The following is a 15,271-nucleotide window of genomic DNA, read 5'->3' on the forward strand; positions in this document are numbered from 1 at the left end:
ATGGCTCATGGGCCCAGCCGCTCCGCGGCATGTGGGATCCTCCCAGACCGGGGCGCGAACCCGGTTCCCCTGCATCGGCAGGCGGATGCGCAACCACTGCGCCACCAGGGAAGCCCCAGAACCAATTTTAAAATCAAATCTTCTTAAATAAATGAGCCAATGTTTAGGTTGTCTCTTCTATTCCATTGGTCTATTGGGTGATCCCTAAACCAATACCACACTGTTTTAATTGAAATATTTGTATGATGAGGCTATGCGTCTGAGAGGCATCATCCCCCCGCCTGATTCTTCCTCAGGAGTATCTTAGGTTATATAATCAGTTAACGACAGCCCCTGTTTATTGGCCCCTATGTTTTTTACTTCTTCACAATATGCTTGGACTCTTAGCTCAAAGCCTGCCAGTGCCAAACTCAAATTCTTACACATCCAATTGCATTAAATAGAGCCCAAACAAGCATATTTTTTAGCCATTTAGAGCCTGCCTGCCTGCCTCTCACAAAACTGCAACGAATATCTGCTAGCCATAGATAAGACAAACATTGTAGCTGTAAAAGACCCCAAACCATTGCTGCCTGTCTTAGCTCAGGCAGCTATAACAAAATACAGGCTGGGTGGCTTAGACAAAAGGCGTTTATTTCTCATAGTTCTAGAGGCTCAGAAGTCCAAGATCAAGGTGCCAGCCTGGTCAGGTTCTGGCGAGAGCTCTCTTTCTGGTTTGCAGACATTCCTGGTGTCCACATATCGAGGGTGGAGAGGCAGCAAGCCCTTTGATGTCTCTTCTTATAAGGGCACTAATGCCATCATAGGAGCTCCACCCTCATGACCTTATCTGAACCTAATACCTCAAAGGCTCCACTTCCCAGTACTATCATATTAGGTGTTAGGGCTAACATAAACATAAGAATTTGTGAAGGACAAAACATTCAGTCCATAACACTGTCCTTCAAAACTCTCTGACCGGAGACGTCTCTCATTGCTGAAGGACATCATCTAGATCTGTAAGTCCCTCTCCGATTCCCCTTGGCCCTTGACTTCCTTTGCCCTCATCCTCCTTCTGTTCTTGGACTTTGCTCTTCCTTATGAATTTTAGGATCATCTTTTCATGTCCCAGAAAAAGACTTATTGGGATAGTTATTGGAATTGTTTTGAATCTATAGATCTATTTGGGCAGCATGTTTAAATCTTTTTATCCTTTAAATTTTCTATTACTGAACATAAAATGTCTCATACATTTTGGCCTTAACTCTCTTTCAATAAAGTTTTAAGTTTTTATTCATAGACGACTTGAACATCTTTTGTTATATTCTGATTGTTTGTGGCCAGCATGTAAAATTACATTGGTTTTTGTGCATTGATTTTTGCTAAACTCTCTTATTAATTCTACTAATAATTTATTTGTGGATTCTCGGCTTTTCTAAGTATGCGATGATATCATATGCCAAGAATGACTGTTTTATTTCTTCCTTTCTTATACATTTACTTATTTTTTTAAATTTAATTTTCTTTATTTATTTTTGGCTGCGTTGGGTCTTCATTGCTGTGCACGGGCTTTCTCTAGTTGTGACGAGCAGGGGCTACTCTTCCTTGTGGTGCGTGGGCTTCTCATTTCGGGTCTTCTCTTGTTGTGGAGCACGGTCTCTAGGCACGCGGGCTCAGTAGCTGTGGCTCACAGGCTCTAGAGTGCAGGCTCAGTAGTTGTGGCCCACGGGCTTAGTTGTTCCGTGGCGTGTGGGATCTTCCCAGACCAGGGCTCGAACCCGCATCCCCTGCATTGGCAGGCTGATTCTTAACCACTGCGCCACCAGGGATGCCCCCTACATTTACTTGTTTTTTAGTTAATATACTTTATTTTATTTTTTAAAAGGCTTTTTAAGGGCAGTTTTAGGTTGATAGCAAAATTGAAAGGAAGACACAGAGATTTCCCAATTAGACTTTCTTTTTTAGAGACGCATGAGGTTTACAGAAAAATGGAGCAGGAAGTTTAGAGAGTTCTCATATACCCCTCACTCCACCCCCCAGTTTCCCCTACGTCTTGCATTAGTGTGGTGTATTTGTTACAACAGATGAGCCCATACTGATACAATATTATTAACTAAAGTCCATGTTTGCATTAGGGTTCACTGTGTTGTGTATTCTACAGCTTTTGACAAATGGATAATAACATGTATCCACCATTACACTATCACACAGAATAGTTTCACTGCCCTAAAACTCCCATGCACTCCACCTACTATGCCTCCCTCTCCCCTCCTCCAGCTCCTTCCCCTAATCCCCTCCCCCGGCCCCTGGCAACCATTGATCTTTTTTTTTTCTGTCTCTCTAGGTTTACCTTTTCCAGAGTGTCATATAGTTGGAATCATATAGCATGTAGGCTTTTCTGACTGGCTTCTTTCACTTAATGATATGCATATAAGTTTCCTCCATCTCTTTTCCTGGCTTGATAGCTTGATTTCTTTTTAGCATTGAATAATGATGAAAGAAATTTTCACGTATTGAGGTACAGGGAAAGTCATCCTGGCTTATACATAATTTAACTTGAATTTTATGCTAACGAAAACAGCCTGTTTGAGGCCTATCAAACAGACGTCGTACATCTGCTTTAAAGAAAAGGGCACCTTGACCAGAAGTAAAGAATGTCCCTGTTAAAAATAAAGTTCAATGTCTCCCTTCCTTGGATGCCAATGATGGTACTCCTTTGATGATGAGATTTCTTTCCCAGGTGCCAAGGCCATACTGACTAGTTGTGTACATGCTGATCTGTTTTTCTGAAAACTTGAAGGAATCCATCTCTGACTTGTTTGATGTTCTTTATTCTGACAAGATATAAAACTATGGTGAAAACCATGCTTCTCCAGAGCAGTTCCTCAGAGATATGAGAGGCTGTCTTCTGGGCTACAATCCTCAGTTTGGCTCAGATAAAACTCTTTTCTGTTCCTATTATAGATTGTTTATTGATTATTTCCATCAGCAACAATAATATTCCATTATCTGGATGTATCACAGTTTGCTTACCCATTCATCCATTGAAGGACATCTTGTTTGCTTCTGAGTTTTTGCAATTATGCATAAACCTGCTATAAATATTTGTGTGCAGATTCTGTGTAGATAAAAGTTTTCAACTCTTGCCCTTTTCTCATTGAAACAAACTTCACAGTGATAGTTTTGGACTGGAGGGCCAAGGAGCACTGCACAGTACTGGAACCAGAGGTGGCATGGCGACAAGTTCTTTAGGGGCATCCTCCTTCCCCAATAAATACATCTAAGTAGAAAGAGCAGCGAGCTATGCGAATGCAGCTTCTAGAGAAGTCCTCAGCTCCTTCCAATATGTTGCTGCTCCCGCCAGTCCGATATAGAACATTCTGGGTATGGCCCGTGTAATAAGTCAGATAGTCCATAGGGTGTGCTGGGAAGGGAGAGTTAAGACTGGTCTACAACAGAGAAAGACAAATATCATATGACATCACTTATGTGTGGAATCTAAAAAAATGATACAAATGAACTTATTTACAAAACAGAAACAGACCCACAGACATAGAAAACAAACTTATGGTTACCAAAGGGGAAGGGAGAGAGGGATAAATTAGGAGTTTGGGATTAGCAGATACACACTACTATATATAAAATAGGTTAAACAACAAAGACCTACTGTAGAGCACAGGGAACTACTCTCAGTATCCTGTAACAACCTATAATGGAAAAGAATCTGAAAAAGAGCTGAATCACTTTGCTGTACACTTGAAATTAACACAACATTGTAAATTAACTATACTTCAATTAAAAAAACTTTTCTAAACACTAAAAAGATAAAAAAGACTGTTCTACAGAGGCAAAAGTGGAATTGACAGACTAAGTAACCTCTCTGGTTTCCTCATTTTAGAAAACCGTAAGAAGAGGTGTATGAACCAGAGGAGCCCTAAGTAAACCCTCAGCCCTGTAATTCTGTTATTTTAAATCTACAGTGGCCTAGATTTGCTCCATTTGTGGACTTTCTCCAGCAGCACCCTGGAACAGAAAACTGTAGCAAAGCTCAAGCTGAGGTGGAGAAATGATAGGGGACAGTGGGTTGAGCTGACCAGGGTATAACTGAACTTATACCTGTGGGTGTCAGGAGGCCAACTTGGTAGAAAGACTGTTACTTCTGATATCGAGTGAGAGGAAACTGAGGTCTGTGGAGCGAAACTATCAAGAAGTGATGGGGGAGGGGAGGGATAAATTGGGAGATTGGGACTGACATATACACACTACTTTATATAAAATAGGTAACTAACAAGGACCTACTGTATAGCACAAGGAACTCTACTCAATACTCGGTAATGACCTATATGGGAAAAGAATCTAAAAAAGAGTGGGTATATGTATATGTATAACTGATTCAGTCTGCTGTACAGCAGAAACGAACACAACATTGTAAATCAACTATACTCCAATAAAAATTAATTTTTTAAAAAAAGAAGTGATGAAAGGTGAGTGGTGGGTCGTCGGTGCTGTTACAGAAATTGTAGTTTAATGTCGGAAGGGTGGGAAGTCCAAATTTGTGATGCTCCCAGCATGTATAAGTGAGGTGCTATTAAAGTCCTTCAATGATGGAATAGAGGGAATGTATACTGCCAAGTATCTGACTTTCATTCCCAGAAAGAACAGTAATCAGATTGTGATCCTCAGAGGTAAGCATAGCTCCCAAGAAGGAAGAAATTCCCTCCTGCTCCATGAATGTCATCTTTCATACAAAAATCAATGCAAAAAAATCAATGCAAAGAACTGCTTCCAAATTCAGCCTCAATGATATACAATATGTGACAACTACTCAAATGACTTAAATGATCCCTATGTAGACCACAGGGCCACTTTTCTTACCTATATGCTAGGGAGCCACCTGCTGTCGAAATAGGATCCTACGGCTACAATTTCTTCCATTTTTTTCCAACTACATAACTGCATATGCTTGGCTCCAATAATCTAGACTAAGAATTTTATAGAATTTAAGAAGCCAACATAACTTTAAGTGAGAAGTAACCCACAGTACGCTCCTTGTCTCTTTTGCAAGTCAGAAAATACTTGTTAAGCATTTATATCCATTTGTTACACATTGCAATTCTCAAAGAAGTTTCTGTTACACAGGAATTAATGAAGCGGTCTGTAATAACAAATGTCCCTGCCAATTTCCTTCTTAGTGTTTTGGGGAACACTATTCCTTCCCTGAAATTGCCTTTGCCTGTCCCAATGCTACCCAACCTGCAACCTCAGCTCAACTCTTACCTCCTCCATGAAGGTCCATGAAGCGGCGTGGACCTCTGCTCTATCCCCGAGGCACCCCTCTTCTTGGTACTTCATCACACATGCACTGCTTCACGGTGATATATACTAGGAAACTAACATTTACCATATGCCAGCACTTTGTTGCAAGCACTTTACCTTAATGAACTTATTTAGTTCTCATATTAACCCTATGAGGTAGTCACTATCATAATCTGCATTTTGCAGAAGAGGAAACTGAGGCCTAGAGAGCTTAAAAAAAGACTTTTTCCAATATCATCAAGGTTATTAAGCAGTGGAGCCATAGTTAAACCCATGCATCTGCCTTTCCAACTTGTTTGTGAGCACCCAGAGGACAAGAACTGTTGCAAAATTCTTTTGAGTTTTATAGTGCTTAGCCTGGTGCTAGAATCTTAGGAGCTCATGTGTATAGTTTTACTACGGTTTACTAATCTTCCAGGAAATCAGAATACCCAAGGAAGAGGATTGTTTGGTCCCATTAATCAGCCTGATATAAAACAAGTCTGGCAAGAGACTACAACAGAGAACTTATACTGAGGCTGTACTTTGAGCCTGGCACTACACTAAGTATTTTTATATATTAACACATTGAATCCTTTGAATAAGTCATTTCAGAGAGGTACTATTATACATATTTTATGGATGAGGAAACTGAAGCACAGAGAGATGAAGTAACTTACTTGAGGTCACACAGACTCCAGCCTAAGCCTAACCTATATGCTATCGTCTCACACTTACTGTATAAAAGGATGTTTATCTGCAAAGGGATTTAGAAATTGTGAAGAACACACAGTGATGAAGATGGCCTGCCTTAGAGAACACGGACTCCTAATCTTGTAATCTCCCAGGAGGATTGCACAGGCCCTTGGGGATCCCTCTGGTTACTAATGCCAGCAATGAGCTGGCCTCAGGGGGGCACTGCTCCCCTTTTAACACCTCAGCTCTTACACGCTTGCTTTTAAAACTGCGGCAATCTTGAAGCAAGGCTGGAACATTTAAACCAGAATTTACCAAAGTGCAGGGTAATAACACAAATAAAGACATCATAACAAAAAGGACCATAATCTGGTTCCAAGGTGTGGCCAGGTTCCAAGACTGGTTCCAAGTCTTGAACAGAGTGGAGACTTGACTTTCCTTCCTGCTATCCATCCTTGTGTCTACCACTCAAAAGCACTCCGCTGGCACCTTTCCTCTTCAAAGTCAGGCCCTTAGAGGGCTGGGGCCAGGAGGAGGTGGGACTTTCCCGTGGGGTGAGACAGAATTCAGAATTCCTGTTTCCTTTATGAGGGCCTGCCTTTTCCACAGATGATGGACATTGGAGATGAAGGGGAGATGCCTCCCCTTCAGCCAGTCCTCCAGGAATGAGACCTGTTCTTAAGCCTCAGCGGACAACATCCCAAACTGAATGTCTGTATAAGATATTTACTGATACGGTAGTAGATGGTCACACACTAACTCCTTTGGTCAGGATATCAAGAGATTAAAGGAATCCTCACACCGGGATGCCTGAGAGATTAGAGAAGCCAGCAAAATGAATGGAGTCTGGAAGGAACACAGCCGGACGAGCCAGTGTGCATGTGCAAATGCGCCCCCGAGCACGGACTAGGGGGCACGGATGCACATTTTGTTTCCAGATACTGTAATTTGGGGTGCTAATAACCACCAGGAAGACTGCATGTGGAGACAAAACCGAGGACAGTACACTTGTAACCACTCCTGCTAATGCTGCCTCCAAACCTGCCAGGAGCCTGGCTACCTTGAGGAGAACCAGACCCATAACTGTAGATGCTCAAAAAGCTATTCATTAATTTCACCAACTGCCTATGTAACGCTTTTATTTTTTATTTTTTAAATAAATTTATTTTACTTATTTATTTTTGGCTGCATTGGGTCTTCATTGCTGCACGTGGGCTTTCCCTAGTTGCGGTGAGCAGGGGCTACTCTTCGTTGCGGTGCACAGGCTTCTCATTGCGGTGGCTTCTCTTGTTGCAGAGCATGGGCTCTAGGCGCGCAGGTTTCAGTAGTTGTGGCACGCAGGCTCAGTAGTTGTGGCTCCCGGGCTCTAGGGCACAGGCTCAGTAGTTGTGGCGCACGGGCTTAGTGGCTACACGGCATGTGGGATCTTCCTGGACCAGGGCTCGAACCCGTGTCCCCTGCATTGGCAGGTGGATTCTTAACCACTGTGCCACCAGGGAAGCCCTTATTTTTTTTTAAAACCAACTATTTCTGAATCTGGCAACAATGCTTTACCTAGAAGATTTTTCTCCGGAGCTTACCTCCAGAATAAATTTGGTATTTGCCTCTACAATCCACCCCATCTAGGTCAGAATAGATAGACAGATAGATAGATAGATAGATAGATAGACGCTCACCGTGGTCCAGCAATTCCCTCTAATATGGTGCACACCAAAAGTACAAGGCTCTGCAGGGTCAGTGGTTACTGACAAGAATAGATAGAACAGTTTCTTCTGTTTGAAAAACATTTCCTTCCTGATCATGTAGAAATAATGTTATCAGGGGCTTCCCTGGTGGCGCGGTGGTTGCGCGTCCGCCTGCCGAGGCAGGGGAACCGGGTTTGCGCCCCGGTCTGGGAGGATCCCACATGCCGCGGGGCGGCTGGGCCCGCGAGCCATGGCCGCTGAGCCTGCGCGTCCGGAGCCTGTGCTCCACGACGGGAGAGGCCACAACAGTGAGAGGCCCGCATACCACAAAAAAAAAAAAAAAAAAAAAAAAGAAATAATGTTATCGGTCGTGTCTATTTTTTAGATGCAACTGTTTTCTAAGAAAAGCTTCTGTAGACACAGATATCTATGAGATCTTCATGTAAAGTAAAGGTCCGCAAATGACAGCTCGCAGGCCAACTCCATCCCCCTACCTGTTTATGTACTGCTTGCAAGCTAAGAAGGATTTTTATACTTAAACTGTTGAAAAAACAAAGAACAATAACATTTTGTGATGTGAAATTCTGTGAAATTCAAGTGTCAGTATCCGTAATAAGGTTTGATTGGGACACAGCCATGCTCATCCTAAGTAAGCACTGTCTAAGGCTGCTTTTGCTCCACAACAACGGAGTTGAATAGTTGCAACAGAGATGGTAGGACCTGCAAAGCCTAAATATCATATTTGATCCATAACAGAAAAAGTTCAGCAGTTCCTGACGTAGTGTAACAGGCACTCTTCCTTTGATGCATAAACTACATCTTCATTCTTTTTCAGATCACCTCAGTGGCCTTATTTTACAGATGAAGAAAGTAGAGGCCCAAAAAGGTTATTAACAGAATGATGCAGAGCCTGAACTAAAACATTTGGCCAGATTGTTTAAGCTCTCTAAACCTTAGTTGCATCACCTATCAAAAAACAGCATTGACCTCATACAGCGGTGGTGGAGGTGGAAGGGAATAATGCATATATGGGGTTTAGCACAGCGTCTGCCATAAGTGCTTACTAAACACTAAACAGCTATTTTTATTAGCTAATAATATCATTATTACTATTAAAACTCAGATCTTCTGATTCAGCCTAGTACCTTTTTCACTACCATAAACTATACTCCCCTCAAAAAAAAAAACAAAAACAAGAAGAGGTTATATAATCATTGGTTTTAAAATGTTTCTGGTGTTTTATCGAGACTTGAGATAGTTTCCACTCACTCCCCAGACATCTGATCCACTCATATCTTCAAGTTTCTACCAAGGTGACATCATAGCGGCCACAGATGGTCTTTGGGGAGATGAATAGCACTTACTCAGGAAGATCTACAATCATTTTACCTCTTCTGATCTGTAAAAGGAGGAGAATGCTTGTTCTACATAACTGAAAGCTCAAAGGAGATAAGAGATATGAAGGCGCTTTGAAAAGTGAAATGTCTTTGCGGTAAAATTATACATCTATGAAGTCTTTTGCAAAAGTAGACAATTCCTAAGATCATTATCCATTCACTGGCCATCAGGAAGCTTGTCATCTTGTGATCTATGACCTAAATATAATGCTTAGGTTCTCTTTATTCCTTGATTCGGAGAGGAGCAGGCAGTACCCAGCTCAGAACTTTGGAGAGGGTGTCAGTGATGGAAGACGAGAGAAAGTGGTCACAGCAGAGAGAAGTGAACAGATCAGGGATATCCTGAAGCTTCCTGCCATCCATGTACCTAAGCATTACTCACCTGCTCACCATGTGTCTCTCTCCTAAGGACCCTCTTTACCTCCATCAATCCGCCTTCCTTCTTCCTCATCTTTCTTTCTCCTCTTGTCTTCCCTGTTTCTTTCTTCTATCTCTTTTCCCCCACTCCATCCTGCCTCTCCTTCTTTCTCACTTTGTCTGGAGAATGTTATTTAGCATCAGTTCTTATAGGATAAAACGCTTCTATTCCATGTTCTGAATGTTATATTATTCTCCCACTCATGTAAATTGTTGTTCTTATTACTTAAGAAAAAATTAAATAAATAGGACTTTACTGTTTGCAAATGTGTCATTTTGTTAATCCTTGGGTCTTCTCAAAACCCCATTAGAAAACAGTGTTCTGAGTTACAAAAGTGAAAAATGATAGCAAAAGCTTTCACTCTTCTTTTTTCTAAATAGGAAAGTGTCTCTTGACAACAAAAGAGTTTCCTGCATTGTGAACTTGGAGGATCACTTGGTTGCTTTAGCTCTTTATTTTTACTGGGGACATCTTTCTCTGATCCATTTTGAAGATGTTCATAATCACGCTATTGCCTAGCAAATAAATTCCAGTTCTCTAGCATGGTGTTCGAGAGCCTCTGTGGTTAACCCTGACCTCTCGCCAGCCTTATTTCTCACAACCCACACTTTATGGACCATATTAGATGACATTTTCCTGACTCTGCCTTTCCTGCTAAACTTCTCTCTGTTTGGATTATCCAACTTCTCACCAAATCTGCCAATTGAGATTGGACTGGTCATTCAAGGCCCAGATCAAAACTAGAGATTACATTTCTCTGAACTCCTGCACCCTTTTGTTAATGCCTCCATTGGGGTACTCCCCAGATTTGGAATTGTGTTCTTCTTATCATTGTTTATGAACCCATCCTCTCCCACTACTGTCCAATATATCTCTGTAGTCCCTATGAACCTACACAACAGGTTTTCCATGAGTGCTTAATGAATGACCAAACCTACCACCTCCAGCCTAGATTTCCTATCTAAGATCTGAAATTTTTTTTTTTTTTTTTGCGGTACGTGGGCCTCTCACCACCGTGGCCTCTCCCGTTGCTGAGCACAGGCTCCGGACGCGCAGGCTCAGCGGCCATGGCTCATGGGCCCAGCCGCTCCGCGGCATGTGGGATCTGCCCGGACCAGGGCACGAACCCGTGTCCCCTGCATCGGCAGGCGGACTCTCAATCACTGCGCCACCAGGGAAGCCCTGAAAAATTTTTGATTAAAAATTCCTTTCCTTTATATTTCCATTCCATTTAGGAGTCAAATCCTTATTTAATACCAGATTGTATCTTAGCATTTCTGACATGATGTTTGATATGCCACTGCCAGGTGTTTCTCTACCTAAAATCCTAGCTCTGGGAAAAATAAAAATATCTGCCATAGGCACTTATTCAAGTGCTTGTAATCACAGAAGGACTGGGCAAACATGACTATGAATCTGATGCTGACCTTTAGGATGGCTTTAGGTTTGGTAAAACTATTACATGACCTCAAAGCTGGCTTTACTTTTAGATTCCAGTAATCCAGAAAACACTCTGAATTATTTATTTCTCTGTAATGGGTCTTAAAATGTGATGTTAACATCCTGGAAAAAATTACATTTGAATCTGTTTATAATTGAAAGAGAATATGGTGATGATATTTCTTGGAAGTGCCCCTCTCTACAAAGAAAGTAAGAATAGGTTATACAATCATTTATTTTTAAATGTTATCGGTGCTTTATTAAGACTCAAGACATCTAATCCACTAATGTCCTCAGGTTTCTGCGAAGGTGACATCATAATGACCACAGATGGTCCTTTGGGAGACGGATATCATTTACTCAGGAAAAAAAGGCAGTATATTTGTGGCTCAGATTTCTTAGCAACATAAGAAATTAATTTTGTTAAAATCAAAAGTCACTCTCTCAAAAATCTACTGCTTTTTTTTTTCTCTTTTCAAGTTCAGCAATTTCCTTTCAAACCCAGCCTTTTTCATGTTTCCTTTTGAAGACTGTTAGAACCTATCCTTATGAACTTTTATAAACAATCCTTTTTTTCTCTTACAGGCTCTTTATATTTAAATAGAAATAAATGTATATGGTGGCAGAAATACTACATTGAGTTTATAGAAAATAGGGAGCAGTGAAGCAAGGTAGGTGGCCTTGGTCCTAGGATTACGGAGGATGTGATGTGTCCATGGTGGAGGACAAGGACATTGTCACCTTTCCTGTCTTCTCAATCACCTTCTCCCTCTGCAGAAAACCTGAGTGTCCCTGACAGCGCCCCTAGTGGTACGAAGTAGGAATGCAAGCATCCTTAAATCAGGGTCCTTAATGCTGTCCTTTGAGATGAAATGGGGGTTAAGTAGTATTCAATAATATTCCTCAAGCTGAGTTCCTGGTCTCTCAGAAGGAATGACTCATAGGTCAAATCTTTAGAAATAGGCTTATGAATAAAAGCTGGCTGATTTGTTATTCACTAAAAACCATGCCCAAAGTCTTCTCCTCTTCAACACCCGTACCCCTCCCTGACCCTCCTGAGTGCCTGCCCCACCCCTAGCACAAGAAAATAGCTAAATGCACATTTAAGGTTTATCATAGTCTGAGGGGCATTTTTGGTGAAAACCATATATTTGAAGTAATTTAGATACTCATCTTAGGCAGTTTGCCAAAGATTTAAAACACTACGCTATTCCTCCTAGGTGCTCTATACCATCACTTACTGTTTTTATTAACGAAGTAGACTGAGGTTTGCAAGGCTGGGCTGGTCAGTTTCTCATAGGCACTCTGCCTGTAATTGCTGTAGTTTTACACCAGGTAGCGGGGCCAGATCCAGAACACAGGTTCCTGGGTTTCTCATTCTTAATGTAGAGATTCTCGAACTTTCTCAGTTCCTAATGAACTTAGTGTCTCCATAATTCTTCATGGCATTCCCTAGGCCAAAAGAAGTGCCTAACTATCCGGACCTAGGCTAAATCAAGTACCTAATAGGTCTAAACAACTAATAGTAGTAGTTTGTGTGGCATCTGACAAACGTCACTGTGTTTTCCTTGAAATTTAAAAATATCCTGCTTCACCCCCGTGAGTTTGCTACGGCGCCTGGGGCAACTTGGCATACAGTTTGGGAATACAGTCTTAATGTTTCAGGGCATTTAGCAATTAACCCAATTCCAGTTCCTGTATGGTTTCCTTATGAAAAATAACCAAATAAAAATTGCCATGATTTCACTTCTCTCTAGATAATAAGACAGTGACATGTATCAACATGGATAGATCTCAAAAACATTATGTTAGGTGAAAATAGGCAAGTTGCAGAATAACGTATACAAAATAGTAGTATCTATTTAAAGTTTATATGTTATTTATAAATACAAATGTGTAGTAAAATGAGGACTGCAAGGATGCACACTCATTTAGGAGAGTGGTTATTTCTAAGGAAGAAAAGGAATGGGATTGAAAGAAGAACAAAGAAGACTCAGATTTTATTTGTAGTATTTTATATGCGCTATTAAACATATAAGGCAAACATGACTGTGGCATGACTGGCATGACTGTGGCATGAATGTGGCATATAAAGCAAACTATGGATTGAATGTGCTCCCCCAAATTCACATGCTGAAATCCTAATCCCCAAGGTGATGGTGTTAGGAGGTGGGGCCTTTGACAGGTAATTAGGTCAAAAGGATAGAGCCCTCATGAATAAAATTAGTGCCTTTATAATAGAGAGACATAAGAGTTTGCTTCCTCTCTCTGCTCTCCACCATGTGAGGATACAATGAGAAGATAGCCATCTACAAGCCAGGAAGTAGGCTTTCATCAGACACCAGATCTGCTGGTACCTTGATCTTGGACTTCCCAGCCTCCCGAACTATGAGAAATAAAGGTTTGTTGTTTAAGCCACCCAGACTATGAAAATTTGTTATAGCACTTTGAGCTGATTAAAACAACGACCAAATGTTGATATTTGTTAATTCTGGATAGTGGACCGTATAGGCGTTTCTTATACGATTCTCTGTACTTTTCTGCATCAAAACAACACAAACCAAACACACACACAAATCAGGAAGTACTGAGCAAGAATTAAAAGAGGTAGATCAAGTATTATTTTTCTAGAAAATCTACGACCAACTCTTATCTTTGGCTATTTAATTTAGTTTTGGATCATAAAATAATTCTGAATCCTTTCTGAGGGTCAAAATAACCATGCGATACTTACTGACTCTATTGTATTCAAAAAAACCCCCAGCAGCTGTGCTTTATAAATCAGCTGTTTCCTAATCCTAATAAGTTGTAGCTTTTGCTACTAATTAGTTCCAACAGACAGGCAGATTTACACTCAAATTTAACACATTATTGTGTTTAAAAAGAGACCATACCGTGTTAATTTTTTAAAAATTTCAGTATCTTAGGACTTCCCTGGTGGTGCAGTGGTTAAGAATACGCCTGCCAATGCAGCAGACACGGGTTTGAGCCCTGGTCTGGGAAGATCCCACATGCCGCAGAGCAATGAAGCCCGTGCGCCACAACTACTGAGCCCAAGTGCCACAACTACTGAAGCCCGAGCGCCTAGAGCCCATGCTCCGCAACAAGAGAAACCACCACAATGAGAAGCCCGTGCACCGCAAGGAAGAGTAGCCCCTGCTCGCTGCAACTAGAGAAAGTCTGCACGCAGAAACGAAGACCCAATGAAGCTAAAAATAAATAAATAAAATTAAAAAATAAAAAAATTTCAGTATCATATATAATAGAGGTTCAATAAATGTCTTTGGAATCAGTAAACCTAATCTATCCTTTTCTCAGCATTAAAAAAAATTTTTTTTAACAACGAGGAAAAAAACGTTTAGGCAACGTTATGTAGGAGTTTTATAATATGGCTTGTAATTTTTATTATTTTTAAACATTATATTGTTACTATAATGTATTCATATGGTTCAAAATTAAAAGGTTTAAACTGATGTACAATGAAAGCTAAGGCTCCATTCAACACTTGATCTCCCGCCACTCAATTCTCTCCTACACAGGCAACCAGAATGACCAGATTTTTGTGTATGTCTAGAAAAGAGGTATTTTACACATACACAAGCAAACACATAATAACATATCCGTACTCATGGCTCTATGTACCATCTAGAGATGATACTGATTAAACAGTCATTTGGATGTCTAATAGATGTTTCAAATTGAACATGTTCAAACTGAATTCCTGCTCTTTTCCCCCCAGAAAGCTTCCCCTGCGGCTTTCCCACCCAGTCCATCACGACCCCAGCCTTCGGGCCGCCCGGTCGTCCCTAACCCCTCCCTTTCTTTTACATGCCACATCCAGTCTGTCAGGAAAGCCTACTCACTACTTTGAAAATGTTTCCAGGATCTGGCCTCTTCCCACCACCTCCTCTGCTGTTTCCCAAGTGGCAGCCAACGGCCCCTCTCAGCAGGATCACTGCCCTCCACGGCTCCCAAAGCTCTTGCTGCTTCCATCCGGCTCTCCCACGGCCCAGTCTCCGCAGAGCACAAGAGGAATCCTCTTACGTTGTAAGCCATAAAATGCCACACTGTACCTCCAAACCCTGCATGGTTCCCTGTTCATGCAGAATAAAAGTCAACCTCCTGTGTTTTATTCACAGACCTACTAGAGCATGGCCTTGAGGACACGGGGAGGGGGAAGGGTAAGCTGGGACGAAGTGAGAGAGTGGCATGGACATATATACACTACCAAATGTAAAATAGATAGCTAGTGGGAAGCAGCCGCATAGAACAGGGAGATCAGATCGTTGCTTTGTGACCACCTAGAGGGGTGAGATAGGGAGGGTGGGAGGAAGATGCAAGAGGGAGGAGATATGGGGATA

General features: G+C 41.4%; 1 long non-coding RNA gene across 1 annotated transcript in view; it reads right to left on the minus strand.

The window, feature by feature from the left end:
• Positions 1–15,271, minus strand: part of LOC102973332 (uncharacterized) — a 28,040-nt gene that overhangs the window by 6,280 nt on the left and 6,489 nt on the right. Inside the window, exons 4-5 of the long non-coding RNA XR_447514.4 lie at positions 3,013–3,428; positions 2,330–2,452 (exon numbers count right to left, since the gene is read on the minus strand). This is a non-coding gene — a long non-coding RNA (uncharacterized lncRNA). The remainder of the gene's footprint in view (positions 1–2,329; positions 2,453–3,012; positions 3,429–15,271) is intronic.

Source organism: Physeter macrocephalus, chromosome 10, assembly GCF_002837175.3.
Source record: "Physeter macrocephalus isolate SW-GA chromosome 10, ASM283717v5, whole genome shotgun sequence".
Lineage (NCBI taxonomy): Eukaryota > Metazoa > Chordata > Mammalia > Artiodactyla > Physeteridae > Physeter > Physeter macrocephalus.